Here is a 21,713-nt window from a genome sequence, read left to right as displayed (position 1 = left end):
AAACTGTAAAGGAGCAGAAAAACACTTTATAATGTATTTTAACATAAAGAAGAGGAAAAAAATTGAAAAGTGTATGTACTCATTTACTGTGTTAGTTTTCTTAATATTGGAAATAATATTTAGGTTTGACATTTTTCTGGGGAAAAAAAGAACTTAAAATACCAAACACCCATCAAGCAAATAATTCACAAACCTTAGTCACAAATGTATTTTTGTAATTCATAGTATATAAGTCCAAGACATTTGAGCTAGTTAAGTCATGTGTTAGTATTACAAGACTCAACTGGATTTTCATCCCAGCTACAGCCCCTCATTATTGGCTGTCATCACTCATCCATCAACAAAATGGTTTTCAGAACTGACACTGAAAACTGCAGCAACAGAGCTGAAAGTCTGAGACAGAGCTATCTGTAGTGTAAAGGTCTACCTATTCACCTTTAAAAATGTCAAAACTGGCATAGTCTTAGTATTTATCTTTGCTTGACTGTTCCTGCAGCATCAGAGAGGGTTTAAAATATTCTGGAAAATATTGATCATTGACACCTCTTCTTTGCACTGAAAATTGAGACATGTTTGATTGTGTGTCTTTAAAATGTCCTAATTGAAATGAATAATCCTGCATTTTATATAATCTGTTCTCATCCAAATTACATTATACTAGGGAAGATGCTTAGAAAACTCCCATTTTGGACTGACAGTTCTCTTTCCAAATTTTGTCACCTGAATTCCTCACATGATGAAAAAGAAAAAAAAAAACCAACAAACAAAAACAAAAGGACAATTTATCTTCTTGAGACTTTTTTAAGGAACTATTTTCTCATTGCATGCATATAAATCAAAAGCGTTCTAAATTAACTAACATCAGTGGAACCCTGCTAGAAGAAAAAGGTGAGGGGAGAACTAGCCCCTGTGGATAGCTCTATTTTTTACCTGGTTATTAGCAAGCATAGACAGTCTAGTACAGAAGAACCAGGCAATGTTATGTGCAAACAATTAAACCCTCAACACAGATTGAAAAGCTTTTGGAGTGATATATAGTGCTAATTATGGAAATAAGGTTAACTAACAGTGGGATATATATTCTAAATAACTTCCCAAATGTGTTAAATTGTGGCCTTGTTAATGCACATACTTTTTGTCTTGCCTGGCACTGTATACCTTCTAACACAGAAGAGGGAAAACGGTATTTTTTATCTGATCGGCCAAATGCTGATTTCATTTACATCAGCATAAATCCAGATGAATTCACAGAGACCAAAACATTTTCAAACTGGAATCTGACTCATTTTACATTCTTTCAGAAATCAGGATGGGAACAGCTTTTTCAGAGCTCTTACTTGCCATTCCTTTGTCATCTTCTCTCACTTTTAGAACACTCTTGTTGTTTGCTTTTCTTCCTTCACAACGGTCCTCTCTTGTAGGAATAGTTCCTTCTTTCCATAAAAGTTTAAACATCTTTCATTTTCTGATACACCTTTGCTTACTTGTTTTTCACCACCACCTTCATCTATTATTTTTATTCACAAAATGTTTTATTAACCATTGTTTAACTCTTATTTTTGAAGCAGAATGTTCAGACTCTACTGAAGCTTCTTTGCTGGAAACTGTGTCTTTTAAAGTACTGCAGTCCAGGGACTTGATATCCTTAGAATTCTTTCAAAATTTAGACTATTGCTATTTTGTATGTGTATTATATTATTACTGAGTTTTCAATAAAACATACCCATAATACTGTCCATCTAGTATATCACTGTAATGTATTTGATTTTAAACTCCTCATTCTCCTTTTGATGTCTCTTTATACATGTGAACATTTTCAAACCCATGAAGACAGCTGGTGCTATAGTTGAACTATGTTCACAGTATATTTAAAATGGGAACTTTTTCCTGGTTTTAGTACTAGATGCACTTATAATATATGTGTAAGATATTACCTTATTTATCAGGCTTTTTCTTAATATATGCATTTCTTACTTATACTGAATTATTCAGTAGAATGGTCATTATTTTAAATGACTGAATACTAAAAGCTTTATCCTATACTGAACCTCAAAGTTCCTTTCATGTATCCCCCACAATTAGGCTAAGCATCAGAGGTATGTTCTGCATGTTTTCTGTGATTAACTGAAACACTCAATTACTCCAGCTTGGCTGTCTAATTTGTGTGATTTAATTACTTGATATGTTTTCTTCTTTCCTTTTATGCTATTAAATGCAGTGACAGAAATGACTGTGTGTCACGGTAAAGAGCATTACCACTCCTGTGGAAAATATAATTAAATGGTGTCAGCAAAAAGAATGAGGTAGGCCAAAACACCTTTCTCCCGTATCTGTATAACTCCATCACACTAAATAATAGCAAGCTATCTTTATATGGGGTAATTTTATCAAAAACTACCCTTTCTCAAAATTACATTTCTAATTTTTTGGTAAGAAGTCCAATCATGCGTCCGCATTTTCAAGAAATCTTTCCCTTTCATAATAATGAGAGCAGGCTTGGGTCGTAGTTTGGCTGAAGATCCCTGTTTCCAGGACCATTTTTTTTTAGCAGCACAAGAACAAAGAATTTCTCCCTTTAGGTCCTGCATTGCTTTATTAAAAAATACTTATTACTACAAGTTTGTTGGTTGCCATATAGACAGAGCAAGCCTCACTGTTAGGACAAAAGAATTTATTTCCTTCTTTTTGACTTTTGGAGGATCTGAATAAGGCAAGTTTATAAAAAGAAATTCCTTTTTGTGTATGTCATGCACTTCATTTTTTTAATAATAATTTCTAAAGAGAAAGTGTTTTCAGGTAAGGAGAATTACAATAAAAATGTAGCGTCATGTCTTTCCTTTCTTTCTGTCTTCTACCTCACCTCCAAGGAAAAATTGTTGAAAAAGAAATATAGCAATATTTTTTTTATAATTTCAATCTTACATTGTTTAAAATTATACAAGTAATTCATTAGTATTCATATTTATTTTGTAGAAAATAAAATATTTTTTTAAAACTACCATTTTCACTCCAAATAAGGTATGCTTTGTATTGCTTTTCTTAAGAGCAATCTAAGTTTTCAGAGACCAGGAGAGTACTTTTTACTTTCCTGCTAGATTTGAGTTCATTCTGGGTCTAGTTTTGGTTCATGGATTTTGGCATAATCCTATTTCAGCTGTTCTCCAGGTTTTTTATTGTATTGATGCTATTGAAATTATGCTGAAGGCCATATTCAAATCTGAGTGCATCTCCTTCTATATGACGCTCTCCTATTTCTTCATGCCTCAGAATATGGAGGAGAGATCAAGATTCTAAATGCACTTTGTGGAACAGTTATTATCTAATTTTTTCTTTTTAGGTAGGATTCTATCTATAATTTTTAGGAGAAAATTATATATTGAATAAGTATGAACTCTTTCTCCATTTGATTAATGCAGAATGTTTCAGCTCATGTATAATTCACAGTTTATGGTTTGTTTGTTACTCTTCTGTGGAAAATTCAATAAAAACTTAACTAAAAATAAAAGATGTAGTACCATAAAACTAAAACAGAAGTGTAATCTCTGAGCCACTCACATTTTGTACAGTTATATTTGTGTGATATATGATTAAGGCAAGTAATAGAAATATTAAAATGGTGATTTTTTTTTTTCTAACTAAAGATTCAGTTACCTGAAGAAAAAAAATACTTCATAAGCTTGAAAAGTTACAATGATGAATATGAAGAGAAATAAGATAAGAGATTTTGAAAAAGTGAAAGTGGAGCTATCTGGGAAAGGGGGGAAAAGAGAATTATTAGTTAGAAAGAGCAGCTGCATAAATTAACGGTCCTATAAAAAACATCAGAATAGTATCAGTAATATGCACATTTTATGAAGCAGGTGCTACTGAAATGATACTATAAATTGAACAGAAAGAGTCAAATCATTTGCCAAGTGATTAAAGTATTGCAATTTTTTATACTTTTAATGTAACATTTTTGTGGGATATGAATAAGTTTTACAACATGTAATATAGCAATTTCACTCCTTGCGATCAATACCAACTTAACTCTAATAGTCTGTTCTAAGATTTATTTTCATATTTTGCATCTCATACATAGATAAAGGTAGTTATAAGAAGAAAAATGGGATCAACTAGTTTTAAAAAATTTTAAGAGCTTCTACTGCTGAAAGAATGCTGTTCCAATATGCTTTACATTTCCGCATAAAGAAACCTTTAGTGTTTCCTTTCTTGTTCTGCTGAAATTAACAGCTGAATTAAAGCTAACTTCAATGGAATACTTTATGAATTTATACCCTAGAGTCTGATATGTAACATTTTGTGCCCTTAAAACTACAAATATATATTGGTATAAAGACAAACGGGGAAAGCCTGGAGAAGAGATGGCTGCATGGAGACCACATAGCAGCCTTCCAGTATCTACAAGGATGTTGGGGAGGGACTCTTCATTAGGGACTGTAGTGATAGGACAAGGTGTAAAGGGTTCAAACTTAAAAACAGGAAGTTTAGGTTAGATATAAGAAATAAGTTCTTCAATGTGAAGGTAGTGAGGCACTGGTATAGGTTGCCCAAGGAAGTTCTGCATACTTCATTCCTGGCAGTGTTCAAGGCCAGGTTGGATGGAGTCTTGGGTGAGATGGTTTAGTGCAAGGTGTCCCTGCCTATGGCATGGGGGTTTGAACTAAATTATCTTAATGTCCTTTCCAGCCCTAACTATTCTTTGATTCTATGATTCTATGATACAACTATAAAGATATAAATATAGATCTATAGGTTAGATGTATATAGATTAGAGATAGCGATTTAAAAATCAAACAGCCTTGTTACATTGACATTCATTCTAGATCCAAAATTTTTCTCGTATACCACATTTTGATTCAGTCCTCTCTCTTACATTGTAAACACTGAAAACATACCACTTGAAACAAAAGTCAGCCTTGAAAAGAACTGAACACATCTGTCAAAGGTTTAACATGCTTTATTATCATTAGTGTCAGTATAATTTGAAGATGTTGAATATTTCACACAATCAAGCTACAGTGTGAGACTGGATTACCACCTTTACTTCTTGTGATTAATATACTCTGCAGATAGTTTTGTTGATTGATATCAGCCAATTTAATCAGAAAATGAGGGTGCCATCTCATAGTAATCAATTCCAGAAAAAAAAAACTTTCAGAAGGAAAGATCATGGTGCAAGGCTTTGTTTCTTTTTTTTTTTTTTTAATATAAATTTTTAAAAGACATTAATGTTTTTGTTAAATAACCTGGCTGCTATGCATGTTATTCTAAATTTCTATACAATCTGAGCACCCATTTTATTTCACAGAAAAAACAATCCTGAGGAATGATGCTGACTCTTACATGACAGTTTTTCAGTAAGGCCACAAAAGGAGATTTTTTCAACATAATCAACTGGATGATCTTCTACATCTATTTTAAATCATCTTTCTTTTCCATCTCTAACGAACACATTGTATTTATGCAAGTGTATAAGCCACAGAAAAATTTTCATCATCCAATCTCTTCAGATGGACTGCATGTTCACCAACTAGTGAAGCTGCTGCTAGTTCGTTTTTTTTCTTAGGTACCAGAAAATATCTTCAAAAAGCTAAAAAAGTGTCTGAGAGTCCCAGCTTCTAGGAACAGGCTAAGGTAGTGTCTCTTTGCCTATACATTTTATCCCTTGTTACTTGAAAACATACTCAGAATTTGTCTTGAGACTGTGAAACGCTTTAGCAGCACCAATACATCCCTACCTAATTTAGGAGGCTAGTCTATCTTAATTCCTGTTACAGACAGCAAAGACAGAGAAGTCTTGCAGGCATCCTTCAGATTATGCACTAGAAGTATCCGCTGTATTCAAACCTGGTGTCTGCATTAGCCAACTAATTGTCTAGACTCCTTCTTCAGTCATTGAAATGGCATAAGCACATCAACAGGGTCTATCTAGCAGCCACAAAACGAATTGCTCCTCTGAATCACTCACACTCTCTCCGGCACATTATGAAGAATGGCCTTCTATAATAGAAGTAGAAGCTTCTGCAGAAGAATAACCCTTCCCCACTTTGTTAACTTCTCTGTCATTTTTTCTCAGCAGCCTGGACCTAGATATATTTTACATATCTATCACAAAGTCCCCATACTACCCATCTATGATAGAAGTATACATATTTTGGAAGAGTCTTTTTGGTTTTGAAAATAAACAGACCTGTCAGATTCTAGCAGGCTTAAGTACACATTTCAACATCTCTGAATATGAGCTTTGGAGCTAAGTATACAAAGTCAGATTTTAGCAGTTGACTTTGAGTGAATAGTACAATGCTCTTCCAATATGCTGTCTTCCTAAACGTGATATTTAAGGATTGTAAGGGCTTTTTCCTTGATTAAAAAAAAAAAAAAAGGAGCCCCCACTAATTAGCTTCACATTCCTAAACCTATAAATAAGGTGGGAGGTTTAAATAAATAGTCATTATTCTAGCAAATGGAACTCAAAAAAATGCACTAGACATAATTCAATGAAAATATTACTTAGCTGTTACAGTGAAATTTTCAAAATAGAATTCAAAGTGGTTTGTAGGAAAGGGAAGTCCCAAATGTCATTACTCATACAGAGCACAGAAATTGAAGCATACGAATATAAGATGACAACTTCCAAGAAAAAGTAAACATAAAAGATGCTGCAAATCCTATCTCAATTCCCTATACAGTGAATTAATGTTTACTTCTTTTCTTGATTTGTATTGCCTTCTTGGTAACAAGCATATATATAAAACATGCATATAAACCTTGCACTATGTTTCCCCATTTACAAGCGCCTGTCTTCTCTGACTTTATTACTTTGTTTCTGATGATAAGACACAGTTAGTATAGCTGACAGGATAAATCACCTGAACAGCTCAAGAAATCCATGAAGTTTTGCAGAACCTAACTCAAAGTCATGGCATCTGAAAAGAAAGAAAGCAATGAAGAGAAGAAGAGGAAGAGAAGGGGGGAAGGAGGTGAGGGGAGAGGAGGGAGGCAGAGAGAGAGAAACAAAGAAAGCAAGAACATAGATCCTGAATGTGATGGCGCTTTGTTCCATTTCTAATTTCCACACCTTGAATAAGCCTCTAGTCAAATACAACCTGATGTTCCCATTTATTGCTACAGGCTATATTTAATGAAATCTTTAAATTTTGTATTTATTTAGGGATTCTAACTGACTCAGCATTTGAGAAAATAATTTGAAAATCCATTAAGGAAAATAGACTTTAGAAAGCACTTACAGTGGTTGAAAGTCCGATTTTTTATTTTTATTGTTTATACTTATTAGAATGAATATCAATTAGATAGTGGTATCTTTTTAGGTTACTAATACAGTCTCATGTCACTAGTTTATAAATATTACTTGAATTTTTATTCTTTATTTAAACTATACTAATCATTCTACACCACATATGTGCCTGGGAAGTACAGAGTAAATGACCAGAATAACATATGTATGATATGCTCAATGTAAGCACTTCCAGTAAGTCAGTTCACAGAATTGTAGTGTTTAGCAACCTTAGTGGTTTCTTTTCTTTGCCAATCTGAGGGTAATATCACCTAATTAACATGAACATTTACAGAACAAGAGACTATTGGACAGACATATGTACACAAATGCATATTCCAACTAAGTGCCTATTCTGAATTGTACATTGGCTTGTAAAAACTGACATTTGGCATCTACAAATTGTACAGCCTCTCCCTGTTTAAGTCCTGTGGTATTGTTCCTGTTTAATTAGATTAATTCTGTGACCAAATTTCTCATCAGAAACACCTTTCCATTAAACCCCTCTTATGAGGTATAACCCCTCAGCCAAACCAACTCAGCTTCATGGTAAGGGTGTAAAGCATTAAGTGAATTCAAAGCTTATGGGACTGGAAATGGCCCCCCACTCTATAACCCTGCTCTCAATCTTGGGAAGAAACACTGTCACGTCCAGTATTGTGCAGATTTTTGGAGCTGTATATGATCCAGTTAAAAAGCATAGAGAAACCTCAAATTTTGCAGGGGAAGATTCTTTCTGTCTTGATATTTAACCTGAAGAAAAGTTTAAAGCTTAAAGAGCATATATATTAAGTTGTTCTTGCAATACTTCTTGAATGAAAACTGGTCTTTGATTTGTGGATTCACAGATCTAGTGAGGCCACTCATAAAAACACTCCCATGGGAATATGTACAAGAAGAAAGCTCATGTGCAACACTCCCATTGGGATAATTTGGTTGGTTGGTTGGGGTCTTTTTTTGTTTGTTTTCCACTGAAGAAATGTGAAATACTAAGAAAGACAGGGTGAAAAACATTGGTTTTCTCCCTTAGTCATTCTTGATATATATGTTTTTCTATTTGCCTAACTGCAAATCTATTACAAAAGGTTTTCCTGTATTTTATTACAAGTTTTCACCTAAAATCAAACCAGCATTTGTTATTTTCTTTAACTTCAGGGGGCAATGAATTAAAACCAGAAAAAATAGCGCTTCTAGAGGACCTATTCCTTATTCCAGAGGACCTATTCTTTTATTTTTCTGCAGATGAAAGATTTTTGTTAGAAAGAAACCCAAAACATGCTTTCACTGTACTCTTTCCGTCTATTCAAAAGTTTGCTTAAAAAATCCTGAGATCTAGAAAAGTGATGTACTTTGTGAAACTATCATTTTACATGAATGGATCATTTTACGTGGATTTTACATCATTTCACATGGATGAAAATGCCTATTAAGGTACATCAGGATTTTGCCATATAGCTTTGATTTCTTATTAGCATGAGCAGGATAACAATAATCCATGGGTATACTTTAGTCAGTGCTGTTATACAACTCTGTCTAAAATTTCCTTTGAGGAGAACAGGCACATGAGTGTAGGAGGATATAAACTGTGACCAGTCCTACCAGTCTTATTCTAGTTATTGAAAAAAAGCTTTCTTCTCAAAATGAATGCCTCCAATAGCCGGCATTTAAATGATCACAAAAGCAACACACTCATGTTCTATGGATTTTACTGTCCAGATAGGATTATTACGATTCTTTATTTATAGGACTCTCCCAGAATGATGGCCATAAATTGTAACTCATTTGGAATGCAACAGCTTAGGTACTTACTCAGATATAAAAGGAATGGTATGTTTTCAACCTATGTTGTACTGACAGCATATTATTGATTTTTATTTCTTATTAACTGTCTATTATTGTTTATTAGGTAATGTTCCATCATACCCATCTTGGCTGATAAATACTGGCTCTCCCTACTGTTCATTATGACCCATTTTAGGCTATCAGCTGTTGGCAGTAGAATATTAGCATTTTATGGATTAAAATACTAGAATTATTGATGTCTATTACAGCTCCCAAATATACCAGTTTCAAAAAAACAGAGAGTAAAGCCCATGGGCCACTTTGTGGTTATGCATTAGGACAGTCTATTCTAGGCAGTATTCTAGATCATATGTGTCTTAAACATTCAGTAGTTTGTGTAGTCCTATTCCGGTAAATACAGAAAACTTGGGGAAATATCCTTTCTGTCAAACATTTCTATTTCCTTTTAAATTTTACCTACTGATGTTACAAGTACTTATCAGTAGACATTTATCTAATTGTCCTTACCTTAACACTTGAAAGGGAACAGACTGTTTTATTAATTTCCTACTCATGTTGCACAATTACAGCAATATGGCTTCACTGGGGTGGTATGTAATTCTAAATATTAATGAAATTTTAATAATAAATCGTCCATAAATGAACACAAGCACAAGCATATTAAAAAGATGCTAAAGGGCAATGCCATCCCATAAAGTTTTTCTTTGTTTTTGCCTTTTATTTCTAAAACACTCAATGTAACAAAGCACATTTGACAGGCACTGTCCCTGATTTCTCTGGTAAGAGTTCTGAGGTATCGAAAAATACAATAACTAATTTTAAATTTTACTTCATTTAACTGAAAGAACGTTGAACATCAATAAGTTAAATATTAATTCCTTATTTTCATAATAAATCATTCTGGATATTTGACAGTTCCAGTCAATTTGACAGGTGTCACAGCATTTCTGAAAAATTTGTCAGTTTTGCAGACTGACTTTAAATATGCTTGTATGAGACATGACAGATGGGGGCTCTGAACCCATAAATTCAGGCACAAGGCTGTACCCATTTTACCTTTTTTCATCGCAGAGTTTTCACCAAATCGAACTCCTTGCAACACCTGAAACAAAATGATTCTATCAAATCAGAAGCAGACTATTGGGCTTTTTTAAATGTAGAACATCACTTTCTGTTTGATGTAAGTGACCCTTACTGACATTTCAAAGACTTACAAATCAGAAAATACCATGGAGAAATCTGCAACATTGCTACCTTTGAAGTATATGTGAGACCTGGTTTAAGCAATGAGAAACTGTAGTTCAGGGGAAGAAAGTTTCTAATGCTGCACACAGTCTGTGAGACTTTTAATACTCTTCTGAACCTTTTGAGGTTTGCCCATCTCTACTTGTTATTTTTATTTTTAACACTAATTTTTCAGCTGTAAGGTATTTAAATTGAATTATTAATTTTAGTTTCCTAGAAAGTTAAGAACATTCATTTTGTGAGCTAAGAATGGACATACATGTGAAAGTAGGACAGAAAAATTATTTGGATCAGGTAAAATTGCTTTCCCACTTTTATTGTCTAAGAACTATTTTTAAGCAAATGCCTAGTGGGTAATTAACAAGAAAGGCTGTACTTGACTAATTCAGGCCCTTCTTCTACCTACAAAAGTCTCGTGGGTAGCTCTTGATTTCAAGTAATATATTGATTCTGTGAATGCATCCTGGAAGTAACTTTCAAAATGGTTTTGTTCTGGGTTTATTAGAAGTGTGTGAATTAAAAGTAGATTGATTACTGCGCTCTGAGATAACTCACATGGTACTGTTTTTGACTTTCCAATGAATGAAATCCAGAAATTCCCCTTGAAATCTTTTTTTTCGCCTCATGTACTGTGCGTACACATTTAAATGTACACAGTTAAAACTGAAAGCAAACATGATAGGGAACAAATGTTCTCTGCATAAAAATATTTAAAAATTCAAGCCAGTATTTAGAGCTAATATTTTCCACTGTTCATACAGTTTTTGTTTCAAGTTGTATTTTCTACCCTCCCTTTGGGAAAGTATCTGTTGAAGTGTTATTACCTGATTCTACTAGTATGAAACATTAAGCTACCGTCCTTTTTTCAAAGGGGCTTTGGATGGGAATTTGCCTGTGGGATCCTTCTCTACACATTTATGATCACATTAGAGTGAATCTTATTTTGGCTTTTTGATATCTGTGTATATTTTGTTCCTACATGGTTGGCTTTCAGTTCAAGGGCCTTATGGCCTCTGCATATGACTGTTTCTCATGAACAGCTGCCTCAATGTCTTAAAATTATCTCCTAGAATTTAAGAACTGCTGTAATGGATTAAACCAGTCATTCATCTAAGTTGATCAGATCTGTTGATCTCATATTAATGTTGCTGAAAGAAGTAGGTGTTCAGAATTTCATCAGTCAGTCATGACTAATGATTTGCATAATGGGAAGAAAAACAAAAAATAAATAAAGAGCTTAAATCTATACCTGTTCAGCCTCAAGATTAACCATTAACAATATTTCTTCTAAAGTAACCCTGTAAAGCACTGTCGTTTTATGGAACATATGTTCATTTGTTTGAGGGTTACTTCTGCATTGTTCTGGTTATGAAGCTCAAGGCACAAACGCTGTCACATCTTCAAGAATCACCAGAGCATCCAGGGAAGAGTGTGAAAAGGATAAGCACTTTATTTGTTACATTTAACAAAAGAACAGGAGAAATAAGAGGCAAATGACAGAAAATCAACCTTGGAACATTCAGTTCCCTATAAATTTGAGAAAACAGTTTTGTACTTATTACCCATGTTTGGGTTTTGGGTTTTTTGTAATAATTCAAAAAAGGTAGAGTAGTGCCTATCTAAATTAACAGCTGATACATTTGGCATCATATCAAGTAAAAAGCTGAAAAAAAATCCACAACATCAGATGCATTGTCACATTGTACCAAGACTCTGCAGTCATGACTTGACTTATGGCCAAGGCCTTATGGCTGGAACCTGTCCAGTGTAACATGATGCAGCGTATTCAGAACAATCTTTTTTTCTGTTTGTTATTTCTTTCTGGATGCCAAATTCATAGTTGAATACCCAGAAACTTTTATCAGTAATTAACAGATGATGCTGCTAGTTAAATTCTCTACAGTGTTTGTTGCACTTTTTATTCTTGTGTTATCAGTGAATGTGTTTGGGCTATAGGCCTTCACACCCAGTGCACCTCTGGTCTTTGATGAATGATGCATTTTTTTTAGGAAATTGTTTTTAAAGTTGTGATGATTGATCATCCTTTTTAGAGGAAAAAGGTTCACTGGAAGAAAAGATACTTCAAGGATTATTTCACAGTTGGGAAACGTAAATCAGGCCTTGCTGCTGTCAGTCTCTCAGTATCTCTCTGTCTCACACATACCTGAGTCATTTACATTCAGAACACAACAAGCAAGCTAGGGATATGATTCCAACAAGAAAAAGATTACATTTTAACAAAGTATTATCATATTCCCACTGAAGCAGTGAAGACACTACCCCTAGCATCAACAAGAAACGAGTTGGATCCCCAAGAACCTCCACTTCCCTTCATCCAGACCCAGTGTCCTGGGTTTAGCAGTAGCAGTCAATTTTTCTCCTTCTTGGTAGCTGGTGCAGTGCTGTGTTTTGACTTCCAGCCTGGGAACAGTGTTGATGATACCGATGTTTTCGGTTGTTGCTAAGTGATGTTTACCCTGACCAAGGACTTTGTGAGGCTCATGCTCTGCCAGGGAGGAGGGGAAGCCAGGAGGAAGCAGAGATGGGACGCCTGACCCAGGCTAGCCAAGGAGGTATTCCATACCACAGCACGTCATGCCCAGGGTGGGGGGAAGGGGGGTAACTGGGAGTTACCCGGCAGGACACAGGCTTCTGGGTCAGACTTGTTTCTCAGCAGATGGTATTGTATTCTCTTCCCTTGTTATTTTCTCTTATCATTGTATTTGGTGGTAGCGGTGGTGATTTGTGTTGTACATTGGTTGCTGGACTGTTCTTGTCTCAACCCGTGGGAGTTGCACCCTTTTGATCCTCCTCCCCATCCCTCCGGGAGTGCCCCGGGGAGCAGGCCTCGATTGCTTCCAGCCCAGCACCACTCACTGGGAGTGAGTGAACAAGCTGTCTGGCTAGGGTTTAAACCACAAAACCCAGTAAACAGTGAAGTGAGGTGTCTGCAATTTAGATGCACACAAGGAAAAAAAGTACTGTCACAGGTATGTGACAGGTATGTGAGATAGAAGCATGACACATGAAATTGTCTGAAAGAAAATATTACTGCAACTGAGTTCAGTATGTATGTGGAAGACTGAGAAACACAAGTTGGTTAAAGAACTAATCAAAATGGGAGGTGTATTTTTGCATGTAAGGAGAGTACTTCTCATGGTGGAACATTCCAAGAAAGAAATGCAGATCTTGCTAGAATAGCTAAGTTTTGCTTTCAGTAGTCTTATTTATTTAGACCATTTATTTTGAGGCATTACAGATATCTGATAGAGGCTTCCTTTTCAAAAGTCTCTTAAACACACCTGGCCTTTAAAATAAGTTTATTATTCCTCGCGTTGTGGATAGAATCTTGAAAACTGATGCACATCACTGATGCAGAAAAGGAACATTTTGAAAATGTGTTGAACCTTGACTCAGGTACAACAGTACTGCCCGGCACAAGCAATCCAGGATATTCCTTGATTGTGTGGAAGACAACTTCCTCCTGCAAATAATAGAGGAGCCGACAAGGAGAGGTGCCATGCTTGACCTCGTGCTCACCAACAGGGAAGGTCTCATTGGAAATGTGACGCTCCAGGGCAGCCTTGGATGCAGCGATCACGAGATGGCTGAATTCGAGATCCTCAGGACAGTGAGAAGAGCGTGCAGCAAGCTCACTGCCCTGGACTTCAAAAGAGCAGACTTTGGCCTCTTCAGGAACCTGCTTTGGATGGAAGCTAGGGACCAGGTTAGGAAAGCTAAGGCCCAGTTAGAATTAAACTTGGCTAGGGATGTTAACGATAACAGGAAGGGATTCTATAGGTACGTAATTAATAAAAGACAGACTAGGAACAACATAGGCCCCCTCAGGAAGCTCTCGGGAGAACTGGCTACACAGGATTTGGAGAAGGCTGAGGTTCTGAATGACTTCCTTTGCCTCGGTCTTCACTGGCAAAGGCTCTGACCAAACCACCCAAGTCTTGGAAGGCAGACAAAGGAACTGTGAGAATGAAGACCTTGGGCCCACTGTAGGAGAGGATCTGGTTCAAGACCATCTTAAAAACCTGAACGTGCACAAGTCCATGGGTGCTGATGAAATCCATCCGTGAGTCCTGAAGGAGCTGGCAAATGAAGTTGCTAAGCCACTGCCCATCATATTTGAAAAATTATGTCAGTCAGGTGAAGTTCCCGATGACTGGAAAAAGGGAAATATAACCCCCATTTTCAAGAAGGGGAAAATGGATGACCCGGGGAATTACAGGCCAGTCAGTCTCACCTCTGTGCCTGGCAAAATCTTTGAGCAGATGCTCCTGGACGGCATGCTAAGGCACATGAAAAACAACAAGGTGCTTGGTGACAGCCAGCACGGCTTCACTAAGGTGAAATCCTGCCTGACCAATTTGGTGGCCTTCTATGATGGGGCTGCAGAACTGATGGACGGGGGTAGAGCAGTTGATCTCATCTACCTGGACTTGTGCAGAGCGTTCGACACTGTCCCACACGACATCCTTGTCTCTAAATTGGAGAGACATCAATTTGATGGATGGACCACTCGGTGGATAAAGAACTGGCTGGATGGCCACACACAAAGAGTTGTGGTCAATGGCTCAATGTCCGGCTGGAGACCAGTAACAAGTTGTGTCCCTCAGGAATCAGTGTTGGGACCAGTCTTGTTCAACATCTTTGTTGGTGACATGGACAGTGGGTTTGAGTGCCCCCTCAGCAAGTTTGCCGATGACACCAAGCTGTGTGGTTCCGTTGATACGCTGGAGGGAAGGAATGCCATCCAGAGGGACCTCGACACACTTGTGAGGTGGGCTGATACCAACCTTATGAAGTCTAACCATGCCAAGAGCAAGGTCCTACACCTGGCTCAGAGCAATCCCAGGCACAGCTACAGGTTGGGCAGAGAAGAGGTTCAGAGCTACCCTGCAGAGAAGGACTTACGGGTGCTAGTCGATGAGAAAATGAGCATGAGCCAGCTTCAGTGTGCACTTGCAGCCCAGAAAGCCAACCGTATCCTGGGCTGCATCAAAAGGAGTGTGACCAGCAGGTTGAAGGAGGTGATCCTGTCCCTCTACTCTGCTCTTGTGAAACCTCACCTGGAGTATTGTGTGCGCTTCTGGTGTTCTCAACATAAAAAGGACATGGAACTGCTGGAACAAGTCCAGAGGAGGGCCATGAGGATGATCAGGGGACTGGAGCACCTCCCGTATGAAGACAGGCTGAGGAAGTTGGGGCTGTTCAGCCTGGAGAAGAGAAGGCTTAGTGGAGACCTCATAGCAGCCTTCCAGTATCTGAAGGGGGCCTATAGGGGTGCTGGGAAGGGGCTATTCATTAGGGACTGTAGTGATAGGACAAGGGGTAATGGGTTTAAACATAAACAGGGGATGTTTAGATTGGATATAAGGAATAAGTTGTTTCCTGTTAGGGTGGTGAGGCACTGGAATGGGTTGCCTAAGGAAGCTGAGAATGCTCCATCCCTGGCAGTGTTCAAGGCCAGGTTGGATGAAGGCTAAGGTGAGATGGTTTAGTGTAAGGTGTCCCTGCCCATGGCAGGGGGGTTGGAACTAGACGATCTTAAAGTCCTTTCCAACCCTAACTATTCTATGATTCTAATCAATGCACCCTCATAAGTGAGCTAGGCAGCCTACAAGACGAGTCCAAGTATGCATCCACCAACAAAATAAGAAACAGGATAAGCTGCTAAGATTTCATATCCTTTGACATACTCTTCACCACAGGTACTTTACAGAACTGATGAAGTGACCAATATACTATGTTAAAGAAAGATAGCAACTCTTCATACTTTTACCATTGAGTATATTATCCTGCAAATCTGAAGAAGTTGCATAAGTGAAGAAGATAAAAAGACAACCATAACAAAATTTATTTGACAGGCAGCTGGTGTGAAGGCCAAAAAAAGAAATTGTCTTAAAAAAGACAAATAAATGCAGGAGGGACATAGGGTGTGAAACCAAGGTGATGGATTGGCTCTTAGGGACCATTTTTACTGAAGACCTTTGTAGACTCTTTACCCTTTTTCTGTACTTAGGGTTGTGTGAGTTCCAAGGATAGGAAAGTACATTGACCATTTGCTCCACCACCAGTTCTCTGTGATCAAAAAAAATGGTGCTATGAAGCTTTCTGCCTCTTTGTTTTTCACAAACTGATATAGATAGTAAAAGACAACCATAGAAACATAGTTATAGTTAATCCAGCCACCTATGGCCACATGTGCCAGGGTATGAGTGCTCTAGGCTTGAGAGTGGCATAGGACACAAAATCATGAATGTCACAAATCTTCCTTTTTCAAATACATTTGGTACAGTAAACAAGTAGAGCATTTTCCTGTTGTTTCCAGCCATGCAGTCCATTTTTAAAGGATAGTTGTTGACAACATGCAAGTCTTTAACTCCTTCAAAAAGTTCCATCAACCACTAATGAAAGAGGGGAGGCTTGCAATATATGCGTAAACACAAAATACGCAAATTATCTCCAGTTTTCTTCATTATAATGTGAAATTAGGAACAAAGTAATTCAGATTCATTTACAGATACAACATCAAAAATATTCTTCCTTTGATGGTAACAACAGTAGGCAACTTCACTCCAGGCCTTGATTAGAACTCAGCCTATTAAATACAGAATCAGAACACATGAAAAATCTATTCCAAGGACCTGCTATTTTATAAACTAAGAACAGATCCCCAAGGAAAAAAAAAGCAACTTCTGCTGAAAAAAGGGTGACCTGCAGATGTTTCAACAAATTTCTTAAATGGCAATGAACTTCATTAATATCTCTGTGCAGCAACAAAGTATAATGTAATTCTGTAAACAATTATTTTAACCATTTTTGTTACTAACACAGAAGAAAATTTTTCAACACATTCTGTGCATTTCACATAGTAGACTGCTACTAGATGTGAATAGTAGTGAATAATAGCAACATCTATAGAGTAGTGATTCCTTGCTGCTGATGTTTCCCAGATTGCCAGATGCTTATTATTTCAATCTTAACACATCAATTATTAGCATTTCAGAAAAGTTGTGATTTAGCAATATGCTAGGTTAAAGGAAAGGTGTTATGCATCTGCAGTTTCACACATCAGTAACATTCAAAGGAAGTAGTCCACTACTGACCTAAGAAAAACAACTCTTCTTTGTGAGTAGTATTTTCTCTCAAATAATTGCAAAAGGCAGAGCTCTATGCGTACATATAACTTCTTAGAGTAACTATTAAGTTGTGTGTTATTATGTTCTTAGAGTAACTATTACCTTCTGTACTATTATGTTGGATAAGAGGATTGAGTTTTGTTTGGTTTTGTTTTGCTCTTTTTTTTTAGTGAATTTTGGATTACAATGCTTTTGCTTTTAATGTATTTGAAAAAAAACTGGGATATAATATAGCATGCTTATGTATATATTTGTTCTGACTTGAGCTGGGATATTTTGCTTCCTAGTAGCTAGTGCAGTGCTGTGTTTTGACTTTAGTCTGAGAACAATGCTATTAATACACCAGTGTTTTAGCTGTAGCTAAGCAGCACTTACTCTGATCAAGGACTTTTCAGTCTCATGCACTGCCAGTGAAGACGGGCAAAGAAGCTGGGAGGGAGCAGAGAGATAGGACACCTGACCCAAACTAGCCATAGGGCTATTCCATACCACAGCACATCATGCCCAGTATATAAACTGGGGGGAGTTACTTAGGAGGGACATATCACTGCCTGAGGATGGGATGGGCATTGGTCAGTGGGTGGTGAACAATTTTATTGTGCGTCACTTCTGTTTTCTGAATTTTCGTTGGTTTTTTTTTGTGCCCTATTATTATTATCACATTTGCTATTGTTGTTATTATTTCTATTATCACTATTTTTTACTTTATTTTAGTTATTGAAATGTTCTTATCTCTATCTGCAGATTTTACATTCTTTTGATTCTTTTCCTTATTCGCCCGAGGAGAGTGGAACAAGGAGGGTGAGGGAGCATCTGCCTGGTACTGAGTTACTGGCTGGTTTAAACCGCAACAACATTATAATTTATAGAATATGTGAATGCTCATTTTTTCCATGCTGTCATATGAAATAAGATCCTGACTCAACCCTAAAAAAGTAACATTGTGTTATAAAAATCAGTTTGGACAACTCATCTGTTAAATAATCAGACTATTTATGTACATTTAGCAATGAATTTTACACTCACATACCTCTGCAAAAACGTAACTCTAATTTTGCTAAAAATGTCGACTAAATTTGAAAGCTAGAACAAGCTTAACATCATTGCTTTTCCTTCCCATTTTACCAGCTGTAGTCACCTACCTTCCCTGGATGAAGTGAAAAACTTAATGGATATGGAATTATGTCTACCACAAAAAAAAAAAAAAAGGAGAAAGAATAAACCCAATCCTTATACTAAAATATCCTTTCACAAGAAACATACCAGAATCAGCAGGAATTTTATTTTCTGTAGTTTTCCATATGGCCGATGATTACTGCGAACAAGGAGCTTTACACCTGCACTGCACTTCTGTGAAATTATTATTTTCTGTAGATATCAAAAAGGAATAAAAGAAAATTCCAAACTGAACAAAAGAACACTGTTTATCCAACTAAATTCTGGAGTATAAAACTTAGGTTTTTTTTTTTTTCTGAGGAAAAAAATTCCAGTACCTTTTGATGCCTGGTTAGTACATATATGATGATTTTATCTTTTCACAGGCTTGTGCTCTTAAATGACCCAACACAACAGTGCAGCTCTTACTAGCTTTTCACAAAAGCCTACAAGTATGGTTCTACCATGGACTACACTGAGCTCATGACAGTAAATGAGTGCAGAATGAAACTGGAAATTAAATAATTCAAATTAAAAATTTCTCAATCACACTTAAATAAAAGCCAAAATACAGAGGGTATTCCTTTTTTAAGATGTTGAGAAATTATTTTAAAAAAGAATAGCTTTTTGAGAGGCTAGACTTCTTTCTTGCAATAAACAAAAGTCCAAAATTATTTTTTTTAAAACTCTGTTATATAACTTCTTCAGAAGACCTGGAAAAATCCATTGTAGAACCACATCCGCTCTGCCAATAAGGGAAGGACAAATAGCAAAAACTCCATGATATAAACTCTGCCATTCCTGTGCTTTTGTGCCTGCAGCTACATTAGCTTCAGCACTAGCAGAACAGACATGGAAAGAACCAGTTCTTTGCACAATAGTTCAGAAAGATCTGTGTGTATCAGTCTCATCCTTATTTAACTTACAGATGATGCACTTCTGTTTTAACTGACCAGTACATTTTACTGAAATATTAAAAGCTTAAGTGAAATCTGAAGCTGTATCCGAAATATCTCTTTTTAAACACAGATTTACTATGATAAAGGCATAGTTGGTCTTACAAATAAAACATTGCACTGCAAAGCTTTGATTCAAAAGAAGCCAAATAGCCAAATAGCTAGTGCTGACAAAGACCTGGAAATGCATTTTTTAAGAGTGGTTTGTTTAGATTGTTCAGGTGGTTTCTCCAGGTTGACTATGCTCTTCCAACTTTGTCACATATATATTCTACTTTAAATTGCAGAATGCATTAAGGGCACTTGTAATCCTCTGATTTCCTTTCTGGAAACACTGTGTTTATGCGACACTTCATTACTGACTACCTTAGCTCTTTATGAGTGAATTTACAGTACCTTTCAGTTCAGATGAGGAATATACTTTTGATGTGAAGCTCCCAAATGTCCCCAGTTGCCACACTTCAGTTGGAATTCCAATGCACTTACTGGATTTCTGGTGAAGCTAAACCTGGAGATTCTCTCAAGGAGCACAACTAACAGGGTCCAGCCAGTAATAGGCATCAGTCTGAAGGATCAGACTAAAGTGAGTTCTAAAGTACATCTTCTATAGATGTCTACTGTTGGTATTTCACTTTACATGTCTGCAGCTGCAGGGCTGCAGTGCTAGTTAACACAGGTATGGCCTTGAAGAACTCATTTAGGGCCTGCAGCATCATTTTGAATTTTGTGAGAGCAGAAACCAAAATATGACCAGTTTATTGTCCTCTTGGTCTACAGATTGTGAAAATGAGGCTGATGTTCTGCCCTTCCAGCCCATCTTCCTAATTACATTAATATGAATTGAAAAAAAAATAAAGACACTGCAATTACAATAGAACAAATAACAGCTCACATTATGCCACAGCTCACAGTCATGATCTGTTCATGATTAAAGTTGTTTTACACCTCTTAATTCCACACAAACATCACCAGATCCTACCCTCCATAACTAAAATGAGATTTGACACAGACAGATGTAAAGTCCCACTAAACGCGGCAACCCTGGGGTTAGATAAGTACAATGAGAACATCTGCCCCATCCTCACTGTACTGAACAGTCTACTGGCTGTCTTGCAGTCACTTTCCACTACTTCAGCATAGAACCACAGAACAGTTTGGGTTAGAAGAGTCCTTAAAGATCATCTGGTTGATCTTTTCATCAGCCAACACCCCTAAATCCTTCTCCTCAGGACTGTTCTCTATCTATTCTCTGCCCAGCTTGTATGTGTGCTTGGGATTGCTGAGACCCATATGCAGGACCTTGCTCTTGGCCCTGTTAAACTTCATGCAGTTTGCTAGAGGGATCACCTCCCTAGCATGTCAAGGTCCTTTGGGAGGGCATCTCTTCCCACTAAGTGTGACTTCAGGTAACACTGATGTTCTGGAAACAGAAAAATGATGTGCCACAGAAACATGTTTACACAAATAGTGAATAGGTATTATATGTTAGGCAGTAGCAATGGATGGATCTTTATTGTGGGATGTTTTAATAATTTCTTACAACTGCAATTGTAAATGATTGCAATTACTGCTCTCTATATCAATTGTAATTAAAATTATATATGATTTAATGCTTGCCAAACACAGAATATATTTTTCCACTTGTATTTCTTACCTACCCTTTAACTTGCTTGATTATCAACTGCAGTGATAAACTGTTCCCCTAAACGGCTATTCAGCTGCATGAGCTGCATGACTGACTTACTGATTGATGGTGTGCTCAGTTCAAATACAGATGATCACAGCTTGAAAAAAAGATTGAATTGATAGAGGCAAAAAACTCTGTGACAATCAGATGAATGGATTATCATCCCTCTAAGGAAAGATTATTTTTTTTTTTTCATCAGGTACAAATAAAAGAATTCCAAATTTACTAAGCTTATTTTTAAAAATAAAACAAAAAATCAGTTTCTTTCTTCATCTTTCCTATGTATTTGCCCACTATGTTATGTTAAGTTACTTCAATTCATAAATACTGCTGTGTCAATTAATTAGATGTCTTAACACACCAAGAAGTTCTGAAGTTTTTATTCAGCATTTACTCACTTCTTCAGACTAAGGTCT

The sequence above is a fragment of the Pezoporus flaviventris genome, unplaced genomic scaffold, assembly GCF_033815535.1.
Source record: "Pezoporus flaviventris isolate CSIRO_AGI_PZ_B2104156 unplaced genomic scaffold, CSIRO_AGI_Pfla_v1 ptg000007l, whole genome shotgun sequence".
Classification (NCBI taxonomy): Eukaryota; Metazoa; Chordata; class Aves; order Psittaciformes; family Psittacidae; genus Pezoporus; species Pezoporus flaviventris.
The sequence above is the reverse complement of the archived record's forward strand: the minus strand, read 5'-3'. Positions refer to the sequence as shown.